The sequence below is a fragment of the Canis aureus genome, chromosome 15 (assembly GCF_053574225.1).
Source record: "Canis aureus isolate CA01 chromosome 15, VMU_Caureus_v.1.0, whole genome shotgun sequence".
NCBI lineage: Eukaryota > Metazoa > Chordata > Mammalia > Carnivora > Canidae > Canis > Canis aureus.
The window spans coordinates 14,679,660-14,692,907 of NC_135625.1; the positions used below are offsets into that span (position 1 = coordinate 14,679,660).

Consider the following 13,248-nt stretch of genomic DNA (forward strand, 5'->3'; position numbering starts at 1 on the left):
GACCAGATGGATTTCACAGATATCTACAGAACTTTACATCCAAACTCAACTGAATACACATTCTTCTCAAGCGCACATGGAACTTTCTCCAGAATAGACCACATACTGGGTCACAAATCGGGTCTGAACCGATACCAAAAGATTGGGATTGTCCCCTGCATATTCTCAGACCATAATGCCTTGAAATTAGAACTAAATCACAACAAGAAGTTTGGAAGGACCTCAAACACGTGGAGGTTAAGGACCATCCTGCTAAAGATGAAAGGGTCAACCAGGAAATTAAGGAAGAATTAAAAAGATTCATGGAAACTAATGAGAATGAAGATACAACCGTTCAAAATCTTTGGGATGCAACAAAAGCAGTCCTAAGGGGGAAATACATCGCAATACAAGCATCCATTCAAAAACTGGAAAGAACTCAAATACAAAAGCTAACCTTACACATAAAGGAGCTAGAGAAAAAACAACAAATAGATCCTACACCCAGGAGAAGAAGAGAGTTAATAAAGTTTGGAGCAGAACTCAACGAAATTGAGACCACAAAAACTGTGGAACAGATCAACAGAACCAGGAGTTGGTTCTTTGAAAGAATTAATATGATAGATAAACCATTAGCCAGCCTTATTAAAAAGAAAAGAAAGAAGACTCAAATTAATAAAATCATGAATGAGAAAGGAGAGATCACTACCAACACCAAGGAAATACAAACGATTTTAAAAACATATTATGAGCAGCTATACGCCAATAAATTAGGCAATCTAGAAGAAATGGACGCATTCCTGGAAAGCCACAAACTACCAAAACTGGAACAGGAAGAAATAGAAAACCTTAATAGGCCAATAAACAGGGAGGAAATTGAAGCAGTCATCAAAAACCTCCCAAGACACAAGAGTACAGGGCCAGATGGCTTCCCAGGGGAATTCTATCAAACGTTTTTAAAGAAGAAATCATACCTATTCTCCTAAAGCTGTTTGGAAAGATAGAAAGAGATGGAGTACTTCCAAATTCGTTCTATGAGGCCAGCATCACCTTAATTCCAAAACCAGACAAAGACCCCACCAAAAAGGAGAATTACAGACCAATATCCCTGATGAACATGGATGCAAAAATTCTCAACAAGATACTGGCCAATAGGATCCAGCAGTCATTAAGAAAATTATTCTCCATGACCAAGTAGGATTTATCCCTGGGACACAAGGTTGGTTCAACACCTGTAAAACAATCAATGTGATTCATCATATCAGCAAGAGAAAAACCAAGAACCATATGATCCTCTCATTAGATGCAGAGAAAGCATTTGACAAAATACAGCATCCATTTCTGATCAAAACTCTTCAGAGTGTAGGGATAGAGGGAACATTCCTCAACATCTTAAAAGCCATCTATGAAAAGCCCACAGCAAATATCATTCTCAATGGGGAAACACTGGGAGCCTTTCCCCTAAAATCAGGAACAAGACAGGGATGTCCACTCTCACCACTGCTATTCAACATAGTACTGGAAGTCCTAGCCTCAGCAATCAGACAACAAAAAGACATTAAAGGCATTCAAATTGGCAAAGAAGAAGTCAAACTCTCCCTCTTCGCCGATGACGTGATACTCTACATAGAAAACCCAAAAGTCTCCACCCCAAGATTGCTAGAACTCATACAGCAATTTGGTACCGCGGCAGGATACAAAATCAATGCCCAGAAATCAGTGGCATTTCTATACACTAACAATGAGACTGAGGAAAGAGAAATTAAGGAGTCAATCCCATTTACAATTTCACCCAAAAGCATAAGATACCTAGGAATCAACCTAACCAAAGAGGTAAAGGATCTATACCCTCAAAACTATAGAACACTTCTGAAAGAAATTGAGGAAGACACAAAGAGATGGAAAAATATTCCATGCTCATGGATTGGCAGAATTATTATTGTGAAAATGTCAATGTTACCCAGGGCAATATACACGTTTAATGCAATCCCTATCAAAATACCATGGACTTTCTTCAGAGAGTTAGAACAAATTATTTTAAGATTTGTGTGGAATCAGAAAAGACCCCGAATAGCCAGGGGAATTTTAAAAAAGAAAACCATATCTGGGGGCATCACAATGCCAGATTTCAGGTTGTACTACAAAGCTGTGGTCATCAAGACAGTGTGGTCCTGGCACAAAAACAGACACATAGATCAATGGAACAGAATAGAGAACCCAGAAGTGGACCCTGAACTTCATGGTCAACTAATATTCGATAAAGGAGGACAGACTATCCATTGGAAGAAAGACAGTCTCTTCAATAAATGGTGCTGGGAAAATTGGACATCCACATGCAGAAGAATGAAACTAGACCACTCTCTTTCACCAGACACAAAGAAAAACTCAAAATGGATGAAGGATCTAAATGTGAGAGAAGATCCCATCAAAATCCTAGAGAAGAACACAGGCAACACTCTTTTTGAACTTGGCCACAGTAACTTCTTGCAAGATACATCCACGAAGGCAAAAGAAACAAAAGCAAAAATGAACTATTGGGACTTCATCAAGATAAGAAGCTTCTGCACAGCAAAGGATACAGTCAACAAAACTAAAAGACAACCTACAGAATGGGAGAAGATATTTGCAAACGATGTATCAGATAAAGGGCTAGTTTCCAAGATCTATAAAGAACTTATTAAACTCAACACCAAAGAAACAAACAATCCAATCATGAAATGGGCAAAAGACATGAAGAGAAATCTCACAGAGGAAGACATAGACACGGCCAACATGCACATGAGAAAATGCTCCGCATCACTTGCCATCAGGGAAATACAAATCAAAACCACAATGAGATACCACCTCACACCAGTGAGAATGGGGCAAATTAACAAGGCAGGAAACCACAAATGTTGGAGAGGATGCGGAGAAAAGGGAACCCTCTTACACTGTTGGTGGGAATGTGAACTGGTGCAGCCACTCTGGAAAACTGTGTGGAGGTTCCTCAAAGAGTTAAAAATAGACCTGCCCTACGACCCAGCAATTGCACTGTTGGGGATTTACCCCAAAGATGCAGATGCAATGAAACGCCGGGACACCTGCACCCCGATGTTTATAGCAGCAATGGCCACAATAGCCAAACTGTGGAAGGAGCCTCGGTGTCCATCGAAAGATGAGTGGATAAAGAAGATGTGGTTTATGTATCCAATGGAGTATTACTCAGCCATTAGAAACGACAAATACCCACCATTTGCTTCAACGTGGATGGAACTGGAGGGTATTATGCTGAGTGAAGGAAGTTAGCCGGAGAAGGACAAACATTATATGTTCTCATTCATTTGGGGAATATAAATAATAGTGAAAGGGAATTTAAGGGAAGGGAGAAGAAATGTGTGGGAAATATCAGAAAGTGAGACAGAACGTAAAGACTGCTAACTCTGGGAAACGAACTAGGGGTGGTGGAAGGGGAGGAGGGCGGTGGGTGGGAGTGAATGGGTGATGGGCACTGGGGGTTATTCTGTATGTTGGTAAATTGAACACCAATAAAAAATAAATTAAAAAAAGATCATATGAGGCATATACAAACAATAAACTCAGAGATATAAATATAAAAAAAGAAGATATATGGATAGCCAATAAATACATGAAAGGATGTTAAACATCATCAGCATTAAGAAAAATACCAATTTAGACTATGAGAAGCCATTATACTTCTATTAGAACAGCTAAAAAAATGACACTGTGAAATTCTTGTAAAAACATGAAGGGAATAAATTACTCATAGGTTGCTGATGAAAATAGGAAGTAATACAACCACTTGAAAAATAGTTTGGAAGTTTACAGAATAAAATACCCATAGATTTATTATATGGCCCTCTAATTGTACTCCTGAACATTTATCTCAAAAATAAAAACTGTGTCCAGGCAAAAATATGCACACAAGTATTCATAGCAGCTATATTTGTAATAGCCCCCCAAACTGGAACAGCCAAAATGCCTCTCAGTAGATAAAGGGTAAAACAAAACAAAAAACAAAAAGCAAAATTGTGGTACATCCTTACCATGGAATACTACTCAACAATAAAATGAACCAAACTTTTGATGGTATGGAATTAGGAAAAATTTCCAGAGACTTATTCTGAATAAAATAAACTAATCCTCAAAGGTAACGTATTGAGAGAGTTCATTTATATAGCATTCTTGATATGACAAAAATATGGAGATGAATACCCGGTTAGCAGTTGTCAGGGACTTGGGGTGGTGGAGGGAGGGCATGGGTTTTACTATAAAGGAATAGCACAAAGGACATTTTTATGGAATAATAGAATTATAATGTGATTGCAGGGGTTGTTACATGAACCTCACATGTGTTAAAACATGACCTACAACTACACACTTAGAAGTTGTACCAATATCCGGTTTCTGGCTTGCTGTTGTACTGTAATCAAATAAAAAGTAACCATTGGGAGAAACTGGTGGAATGCTACAGGAGTCCTCTCTGCTCTACCTTTGTACCCACCTGTTGTATCTATCACTTCAAAAGAAAAAAAAATATTATCTGAAAACAGAAATGCATGAAGACCAAAATTTTAAACTAAAGTGAGCTCTAGGCACATATAGGGAGCTCTATAATTTACATACTATTTGTATCTCTGTCGTTTTTACTAAATCATTTCTACGAAGTGTGGTCCATGGAATGAACAGCCTCAGCATCACCTGGGGATTGTTAGAACTGCAAAATTTAAGATCACATCAAGTATCTAATAAATCAGAATTCCACTTTGACAAGAACCCAAAGGTTAGGTGCATATTAAAGTTGGAGTTGCTCTGATCTGAAAGAAAAATATGATATTATTTTAAGGTTGACTCAAAGTCTTGGTGAGTTTTGAAAACTTCTATTGCTTTTCTGAGAATCTTGATTAATGATAGAGACCAGGCTGGGTAAATCTGAGTGGTTTCACCTCTGCAAGCTCATAATCATTATACTGATGGAATGAAAATTTTTTTTTTTGGAATGAATATTTTAATGAACTCTTCTTTCATGTCTGGGAGGGAAGAAGGCCTTCTGGTCCTTACACTAATTTAATGTCTTTCTGTACTACTTTATATTAAGTGTGAAGGAGGGAATGGGCCCTGATCTATGAAGGAACCCTAAGATCTTTTGACTGAGATTATGTTTAGTGCAGAGTCACACATAAAATTTATCATTTGTTTTCCAAATGTATTCATAGGATATAACAGAATGAATGTTTCTATTGCAACCTGCCCTGTAAAAGTAATTCCTTAATAGATTATGTTTTATTTTTTAAAAATGGTTTAAAAATGCCATAAATGTTTATTCTATAGAATGCACCTAAAGTTTATTTATTATTTCTATTTTAAAAATATTTTATTTATTTATCTGAGAGAGAGAGAGAGCATGAACTGGGGGAGGGTCAGAGGGAGAGGAAGAAGTAGACTGCCTGCCGAGCAGGGAGCCCAACAGCGGGGCTTGATCCCAGGACTCCAGGATCATGACCTGAGCAGATGCCCAACCGACTCAGCCACCCCGGTACCCCTGCATCTAAACTTTAAATCAGTACTTTGGTACTTTGAATTATAGCTTCTTTATATTAGTTACAATAACTGTATCTTTAATTCCTTGGAGAACTTTCCAGTAATGAATAGAAGAATGTTTTTTACGAAATAACCCCCCCCCCCAAATGGTAAAATTTCTATTTTATTGACAGAGGAGAGATCTTTTACGAAGAAATTCCTTTCCTTTGGTAAAGTAGCAGATAAACTCTGTCAGAAGATGAGGAACCAAAGGTATAAGCCAAGGGGCTATTAAAAAATTAAAAAGAAAAAAAGGAGAGACTTGATAAAGGTATTCCTAACAGGAAATTTTGAACAATTTCACTGATGTGCAGTGTAAGAAACAATACACAAAGAGATGAAAGATAGAAGGCTAGGGGGAAGGGGATGGCTATGAGTTCAGGAGCCCTATGGGGTGTAGAGTTGCAGTGAATTGCTCCTAAACTGGCCATGTGATTTCATAAAAATAAAAAAAAAACTAATTTCCTTTTCACTACTCTATCTCTATCATCTATCTATCTATCTATCTATCTATCTATCTATCTATCATCTATCTATCTATCTATCTATCTATCATCTATCTATCATCTATCGCTCTCTATCTCTCTGATTCAACTCATTCTCCATCTTATTGGTGGGGGACAACTCCATGAGAGCAGGTTGCTCTGCAATGCTGTACCAGTTACTCTTTTATCAGGGATATGTTCCTGAGTCTCCAAATCCTTAACAGTATTTGGCATTATCCAGGTGTCTGTGTTTTGCTATTCTTTTTTTTTTTAAGGTTGATTTTTTTTTTTTTTTGAGGGGAACAGAGAGAGTGAGCAGGGGAGGGGAAAAGGAGAGAAATCCTCAGCAGACATCCTGCTGAATGTAGTCCTTCCCAGGACCCTGAAATCATGACCTGAGCCAAAATGAAGAGTCAGATGTTCAACTGACTGAGCCACGCAGGTGCCCTTGTGTTTTGCTATTCTAATACCTGTAAAGGGAAAACACATTTTAATTTATGTATTTATCTGATTATGAATAATTATTCTTACTGATTTGAAAGTTTGTTACATATTCTAGATATGAACTGTTTACCTTGTTTACCTTTTTGATATATTGTGGGTAACTAGTCACATTTTAAATAACTTCTTCCATCTTTAATATCATCACTAAATGGGTGAACGTGTAAAAATGGTCATAGTACATGAGGAGATTAATGAAAACACTGAATTATGGATTACACCTACAATATAAAAAGATCCTTTTTTCAGGTGGCCAGGAAGATGGCGGACATTCAGACTGAGTGGCCCCACCAAAAGCAGCCAAATATGTTTTGAAATAAGAGTGCCCTGCTTGTAGAAAATGACAAGGAAAAGCTCTTCAAAAACACTGATTTGGGCTTTGAGATGATCAAGGAGGCCATTGAGGGCACAAATATTGACAAGAAATGCCCTTTTACTGGTAATTTCCATCCAAGGGTGGATTGTTTGGTGTGGTGACCCAGAAGAAGATGCAGAAGACCAGTGTTACCCACCAAGACTGCCTCCACTACATCCATAAGTACAACCACTTTGAGAAACACCAAAAGAACATGTCCGTGCACCTGTTCTCCTGTTTCAGGGATGTCCAGATTGGTGGCACTGCCATGGTGGGACAGTGCTAGCCCTCGAAGAAGACTTTACGTTTCAGTGTGCTCAAAGTCAGGAAGGCCTGGCACCAGGAAGCAATTCCGGAAGTTCTGAGACTAGACATCTGCCCAAAGCCCTGAAGAAAATAGTTATCCCTCTCCAAAAATCATAAAAAGCAGAGAGAACATTCATAGAAAAACAATCCAATGGCAAAGGTAAGCAAGAGAACAAACATCCATGAGTATCTGAAGAAATCTTGATGATGAATGTAGACTTCCATTTGCAATGAAATTTGAAAATTTAAGTCAATACTACTTAAACATAAAAGAGAACGAATTCACCAGACAATATCTGGTTGGTATCATTTTTTTTAAAAAAAGATATATAATATTTTTTATGAGAGAACCATATGCAAATATAATTACTTTATGAAATAAGTAGTTCATGTAGTACTGAAGAATAGAAATGTAATACGATTAAAGAGAAATTTGTGTAATTTTAACTTTTGATTATAATGGCTTTCCTTGTGGGTCATCGTCTAATTTTAAATGGACAGCTGTTTTCATAACACTGATACACTTGTACAATTTAATATATTTTAAAGTAACATGTGCATGAAAAATTAAGGGTCACTAAGAAAGCTTACAAAGCTGAAATTACTATTGCAGTTAGCTTAATCATGGCGATGTATTTCCATTGATTTTGGACTTACGACTGTATTAGATACAATATCTAGTTCTCTAATTATAAGAAAAAATGTGAAGGGATCCTATGAACAGTTTGGAAGTTGTTTTATAGAACTTTATTTGTCATTATGTTGACTTTTTCATGCTAAAGTTCTGGATATTTCTTTCAGATATAATTGTTATCATAAAGATCATACTGCATGTATTAAGAAGATCCCAATAGAAAGGTATAGAATCCTGGGGAGCCTGGGTGGCTCAATCATTTAAACATCTGACTCTTGATTTCCCCTCAGGTTGTGATCTCAAGGTTGTAAGATTGAGTCACATATCTGGCTTCATGCTCAGCATGGAGTTTGTTTGAGATTCTCTCTCCCTCTGCCTCTCCTGCCTTCCCACCCAAAAGAAATAAAATCTGAAAAAGAAAGAAGAAAGAAAGAAAAAGAAAGAAAGAAGGAAAGAAAAGAAAGAAAGGAAGAAGAAGAAGAAAAAGAAGAAGAAGAAGAAGAAGAAGAAGAAGAAGAAGAAGAAGAAGAAGAAGAAGAAGAAAGAAAAGAAAGAAAGAAAGAAAGAAAGAAAGAAAGAAAGAAAGAAAGAAAGAAAGAAAGAAAGAAAGAAAGAAAGAAAATTCCATTCAAAAGTATCTGGTCATCAATTCATGATGCTTGAGAAAGTTCACGTTTTAACAGAAGTGTCTATATCCAATTTCTTTCCCTTTGGATCAGTCTTCTTGCTACACATCAGACCAGCCTCTGATAACATAACCAGTCTCTGAACATTAACACTGCTCAGTAAATAACAAAGACATACATATAATGCATAATTTCAGCTTGACTATTTAAAATACAAAGTGTAATGTGAATTCTTGTTATAGGCTTCCTTTAATCAATAAAGTATGGCACTGTATCCATCATGCAAGATAACTGGGGATAAAGAAAAAAAAACTCCTTTTCTACTTTTAATTCCTTAATATATGAAGACCTTGAAACATAATCAATATTATGAATCAATGTTTGCAAGAAATGTGTTACTCATCGGTCTGCTTTTTACTTTTAATTGCTTTTTTATATAGTAAAACAAAACGAAGTAGAAAAGAATAGATAATGAGGATAATAAAACATATAGATGTGAACTAAAACTTTATAAAATGATATGACCTTTACATAAAATTTATTCCTTTTCAAAATACTTGGTAATTATCCTCAAAAGCATTAAAGGATATTAAAAACATTGTGAAAATTTGGGTCCTGGCTCTGTTGCTGCCACACATAAACTTTGAGCCATTCAGCAGGTTTTTTTTTTCAAGACTTGCTGCATTATTTGCTTCATTACTACACTGGAAACTTAGGACCTATAAAGAAATTTATTAGGAACACATTAATATTTTAAATTCTGTAGCTGATAGTAAAATTCTATTTAGGACAAGTTACTGTTTATTACAACATGTAATTTGTAATTAATTGGAGCATATCTTATGTCAAGTCATGTTGGTGAAGCTTCATTTCTTTATTCCCTCCTTCAATCATTCATGTATTCTTACATTGAATAAATGTAAGCTTAGCTCTAGATTTAGCTCTAGGACACAATGGTGAACAAACACTTGTGGTTGTTCAGTCTGGTGTTGCATTTGCCAACTTTTGACTTGTGAATCCTTTTATTAAGATGTGAAGGGAGGGGGTGCATGGGAGGCTCAGTCGATTAAGCCTCTGGCTCTTGGTTTCTGTTCAGGTCATGATCTCATGGACCGTGATATGGAGCCCTGCATCGGACTCCACGCTCCTCGGGGGAGCCTGCTTGAACAGTCTCTTCCTCTGCTCCTCCTCCCACTTGTGTTCTCTCTGTCTAAAATAAATAAATACATCTTTAAAAGAAAAACATATTTGAAAAGGTGTGATTTGCCGAGGTAAAAATGGCCTAGGTTTCAAATTTCTCTAGCAATATGATGATTTGCAAATCTTTAAAAATGAAACCATTTAAGAATTTCTGAGCATGTACTGAGTAAGCTCATGTAAAGATTAGTTAGAATCAGATGAGCTTGCTTAGGATTCAATTAGTTGATATATCTAGGTCTTATCAGCTAACTGGTGTTTGCTTCTATATTAGAAGATCATTGATTTCTCTGTATTTTCTTACAAGCACTTAACTGAATTCACTCAATGTGTGAAACACATTTTTTTCTCTTAATTTTCATTTAAATGTCTCTTAATTTTATCATAGCAGTTTTAACTAGTAGACTATTGTAATTTGTTATTTTTATTGTATATTATTTGCTTATGTCAAAAATTGCCAGATAGACCAACCAGAAATAAGTAACACTATGCCAAAGTAGAAGTTAATGAGAAAAACTAGTATTATAATTATTCTATATATTGTCTTAAGATTTAGAGGTATATAACTCCTATTTCCTGGATCAATGCAATTATGTAGCAACATTAAATGTTTCAAAAACTTTAAAAATCAGTATTAGGGTGAGAAAATATAGTGACTAACATTCAATAGGACTATATATTGCTAATAAATTCTCATCATCAAACTGTATTTCTGAAAAATATCTCTCAAATCGAAGTCATATATCCCTTTACGCCCTGCATCATTTATAACTAACATGGAAACTATACGAGCCACTTTGCTGATAAATTTATAGCCTGGAAAATGCAAAAACTATCCTAACATCATATCATGCAAGAAGTCTGTTCAATTTCTGATGCTGGAATATAGGGTTACATTTCTGTCCAAACTTTAAAATATTTCAAGTTTCCAGGCCAAGTATAGTGTAATATGGTCTTTTTGACATATATCAATTCAAAACTTCCTAAAGTTATATAAATCATAGATAAATTATAATGTTTGTAAGTATAACATAAGTTTTACTTTTATTGATTATACATGGCGAATGTTTTTTTTAAATAATAAAGCTGAGTATCATCTCTATTTTTTTAAAAAAAGCTTCCTTTCCCATCTGATAGTCCAGTTTCCCCAACATAATTTATGAAATCATTCATCTCTTCTTTCCATTGATTTTAAATGTACATATTATTAAATCCCAGAATTGCTCAGAGGCTATTTTGAGAGTTTTGACTTTGATCTAAGCATCTTTATATTATGCTTTAATATCTGGTAGGGTTAACCCCCTTTGCCCTATCACTATTACTCTATTTATTAGAAAGTCTTGGCTGATCATTCCGATTTACTTTTTCTTATGACCTTTAAAACCAGATTTGCTGTTTCATCTCCTTCCCACAAAGCACCATTTTTATTTTTATTGGAATTTTATAATATTTATGGTTAAACATATGGAGAAATGGCATTTTTATTATTCTGATATTACTATGCAGAACATGACACACATTGTATTTGTTTATGCCACCTTTGGGTCTCTGAGTAATATTTTAAATATTTCTTCACATAGTCCAAGCTCATTTCATGTTGAGTTTATATCTAGAGATGTTAATAGTTTTGACAATTGCTAGTGGACCTTTTAGTTTGACATATTTTTCAAGCTGTGGCTTTTATATGAGAAAACTACTTATTTCTGTGGGTTATTTATTTATTTACTTATGTATTTAAGAAGATTTTACTTATTTATTTGGAGACAGAGAGAGCAAAGGCAGGGAGGAGGAACAGAAGGAGAAGGAGAAGCAGACTCCCCATTGAGAGGGAGCTCAAGGTGGGGCTCAATCCCAGGATCCCGAGATCATGACCTGAGCAGAAGGCAAATGCTTAACCAACTGAGCCACCCAGGTGCCCAGGTTAATGCTTTAAATGGTAAATGAGATTATTCCCTTAATTTCCTTTTTTAAAAATTTGCTTCTTTGTCAAATATCAGTTGACTGTATTTTTCACATCTCTATTTCTGCACTCTCTTTTCTGTTGCACTGATCTGTGGCTCTTTCCCTTTGCCAATGCCACATCGGTACAATTATTGTGGCCTCTAGTAAGGCTTCACATCTGGTAATGTAAATCCTACAGTGCTCTTCTTCTTCAAAACTGTTGAAGTTTCTACATTCTATGGTTTTTTGTTTTGTTTTGTTTGTTTTGTTTTGTTTTGTTTTGTTTTACATTCCAGGTAAAATCAGTTTTTTTGGTATCTACAAGATTTTTGCTGGGATTTTTATATGGATTATACCAATTCTGTGGATAAAGTTGGGAAGAATTAAGATGTAGTAATATGGAGGCTTCCGACCCACATACAGGTATTAATTCTTCATGCATTTAGATCTTGATGAATGTTTTTCATCATTTCATAGTTTTCTGCATATGGTTCTTTTATTCATAGACTTTACATTATTTCTGCCTGTGCAGATTTTATATCATTAAAACTCTTGTTTGTGACCATATTTATTCTGATATTATTCCTACAGAAATAGATTCAATGGTGACCTCCAGGCTTTTTGGCAAAAATCACTTCATTAATTTCTCCTTTTTTGTTTTTTAAGTATTTTATTTATTTATTTGAGAGTGAGAGAGAGAACACAAGAGGAGAGAGAAGCAGAAGGAGAAGGAAACTCCCTGCTGAGTGGAGACCCTCCCACCCCTAAACACACAGGGCTCAATCCCAGGACCCTGAGATCATGACCTGAGCCAGTCAGATGCTTGAACAAGCTGAGCCACGTAGGATCCCCAATTTCTTGCTTGTTTTAATATCAATATTTAGTACTTTGAAAGAAAAACTTGTGGGAAATAATTCTTACACAGTTAAACCAGTTGTCCATGATTCCTTTTTCTTGAACAATAGCTTGTTTCCTACAGAATAGTTTGTATTTTACTATAATAGTTTGTTTACTACAGCTTCTTAGAGATATATCTCATTTTGTCACTATTTTCTGTCACTGAATGTAGCATTAGAGAAGTAGGTTATAAGACCAACTTTTCCCATTATAGATTACTATAATTGTTTCCCTCTCTGTTTTAAGAATTATTTATTTATGTTAGAAAATTGCACTACCTTTAACCAGCTATATCTCTGTGTTGAGTATGCTATGCCAAATCTTTATCTTGTTAGAAAAGATATGTTCCTTTCATTTGCATGTGTAATTTTTTTTAATTTTCCAGAATTTTTGCTGTATCCAATGTTCTACTTTTAAATTTACTGTTTTAATTCTCCCCTCAAGGATACCACCTAGACAAACTCTGGCTCTCCTTTTCTGCCTTCTATTTCAGCTGTTTCATTCAGAATTTATTTAAGACTTTATTATTTTTTGTTTTCTTTCCTTCACTATTATTGATCATACCTCTTATGTTTCTTGTTATATTAATAATGCTACATGTTTTTGTACTGCTTTCACGTTCACCTAGAGTCCATCATGGTGTTTTTTTGCTTGTTTGTTTGTTTGTTTTCTTTCTGTTCTTTCCTGAGATCTACCAGTTTAGTTTTCATATCTCACTCATGTAACCAGAATGCAATTATTTTGGTTTTT

The 13,248-nt window shown here is 35.4% G+C and overlaps 1 pseudogene; it reads left to right on the top strand.

The window, feature by feature from the left end:
* The first annotated feature begins 6,803 nt into the window (after positions 1 to 6,803).
* Positions 6,804 to 7,262, top strand: LOC144283944 (small ribosomal subunit protein uS17 pseudogene; annotated as a pseudogene).
* The last annotated feature ends 5,986 nt before the right edge of the window (positions 7,263 to 13,248 follow it).